Raw genomic sequence first — 2,500 nt, 5'->3', positions numbered from 1 at the left:
GATATTATTTTTGTTGTTTGTTCTCTGTAATTACCTTTATTTTTGTTGTCTGTTCTCTGTCTTTAATTTTGCTGTTCTTTGCAATTATATTTGTTGTCTATTCTCTGTAATTATCTTAATTTTTGTTATATGTTTTCTGTAATTATATTTGTTATCTCTTCTCCGTAATTATCTTAATTTTTGTTATCTGTTCCCTGCAATAATATTTGCTATCTGTTCTCTGCAATTATCTGAATTCTTTTTATCTGTTATCTGTACTTATCTTCGTCATTCTATTAAATGCATTTGAACTATATTTGTTTTTATAAAAGCTTGTGTCCCAAATCTGTTTCTATGTGATTCAGCATTCGATGTATATAATACGATAACAAACCGTTTTTACTTGGATTTTCATCTGTCTTTAAATTTTCCTTTCCATCTAGTATTTTTTGTGCATTTTTCGTGTTTCGTTCCTTCTTTTTCATTTTTTTTCAGATATTTCCATTTAAAAATTTCTGTGTCTCGCTCTTGTGAACGCCGTCACAGGAATTAGGAATCTCTGGTTAAAATATGTTCTTTATTTACATTGATCATTGATGCAAGATAGCGTTTTAATAAATAAACTTCTCTAACATAAACATTTTGATACTGCACATGCATGAGCTGATATTATCTACGAAATGATGCTGATTCTAATGCCTGATGCAGAAATAAATTATTACATACAATTACAGAATTTACAATGAAAATATAAATACTTTTCACTCCAAGGAACTCAATAACATGTCTTCCCTTTGGCAAAAAAAGGGAAAGGAAAAAAAGTACAGACTTCTCGTCCTTATCACTGGAGGGGGAACGGCCGGCCTCCAGGTGCGGGCGCGAGGGCGGCCAGGTGGGCCTCCATAATGGCGATCCTACTGTGGCGTCTCGCCTTGTCCGCCGTCAGCTGGGTCACCTGCGCCTTGACTTGGTCCAGGTTGTGTTGCAGGCGCTGTCTGTTCTCCTTGGCTCTCTGGCGGTTGAGGTGAGCCTTGACAGCTCGCACTCGCTTCCGCTCCAGCTCAGGCTCGTCCTGTGGCGGCCACTCGTGCATGCTGAGGCTCGGCTCCCAGGCCGAAGGATCGTCTCCTGAGCGGCTGGAGGAGGCTGAGAGGCCGGGCTCTCCTCCGCCTATTGTGCCAGCCGGAAGGCCGCCAAGAGGCCAGTCCTCCAACACGCGGGGAAGGGAAGCGCTGCCTCCATTCACTCCATTCACTCCAAAGGAGGCCTGGTCGCGGAAGGGAGTCGGAGAGTCCCAGCTGTTCTCGTCACTGCTGACGCTTCCAAAAGCAGGGAAGTTGGACTCTTGAACCCCGCTGGCAGAAGCTCTCGAGGAAGGAAAAGGGACGTGGTCGGCGTCCAGCAAGTCCAGATCGAAGTCCCGACAGGCGGAGTCGTAAAGGGACGCCAGGTCGTCGGAAGGCGAACCTCTGAATCCATTCGCTGGAAACATTTTCAACAAGTAATGTCAAAGATGTCAACGTGTGCCAGAAGTGCTAATGAATGATGTGTGTGTGAGTGTGAGTACAGGTTATATACAGTTCAAGGATTGTTGCCCGGGGATTTTATAGGAAAGGAAAACTATCTACAACACGTATCCTACTCCTTTCTCCAGGACCGGAAGGTTCCGTCCTTCCTTTGCAGCGCGAAAGGGGACTTAACCCGACGGTGTCACACCCTTTGGGTCGTATCCTACTAATTGACGGTATGTTTTGTGTGAATTCTTTCTACATTTGTGCCTTTCGTTCGTAGGATGTGTCACAAGCGAGAACAAAAGCGCCGATTTGCCTTGGACTGCCGGCCCTATAGCTGTGAGGACAGACCGGGAAAAGCAACTTCAGTAGACTCTACGAAGCTAGGAGTCGATGTGACAAAGTGGCGATTCATGTTGCTTCGAAGAGATTTGAACAATATATATATATGTTTATATATATATATATATATATATATATATATATATACATATAAATATATATATACATATATATGTATATATGTATATATATATAGATATAATATATATACATATATATTGTATATATATATTATATATATCTATATATATATATATACAATATACACACACACACATTATTATATATTATATATATATAATATATATTATATATATATATTATATATATATTATGTAAATTTATATATATATATATATATAATATATATATATATATATATATATATATATATATATATATATATTATATTTATATATATATATATAATATATATATATATATATATATATATATATATATATTATATATATATATATATATATATATATATATATATATATATATATAATATATATATATATATATAATTTATATTATATATATATATATAATATATATATATATATATATATATATATATATAATATATATATATATATATATATTATATATATATATCATATATATATATATATATATATATATATATATATTATATATATATA

This window comes from Penaeus japonicus, unplaced genomic scaffold (assembly GCF_977035675.1).
Source record: "Penaeus japonicus unplaced genomic scaffold, GWHDUDI00000001_assembly GWHDUDI00000038, whole genome shotgun sequence".
NCBI lineage: Eukaryota > Metazoa > Arthropoda > Malacostraca > Decapoda > Penaeidae > Penaeus > Penaeus japonicus.
This window is presented reverse-complemented; position numbering follows the sequence as displayed.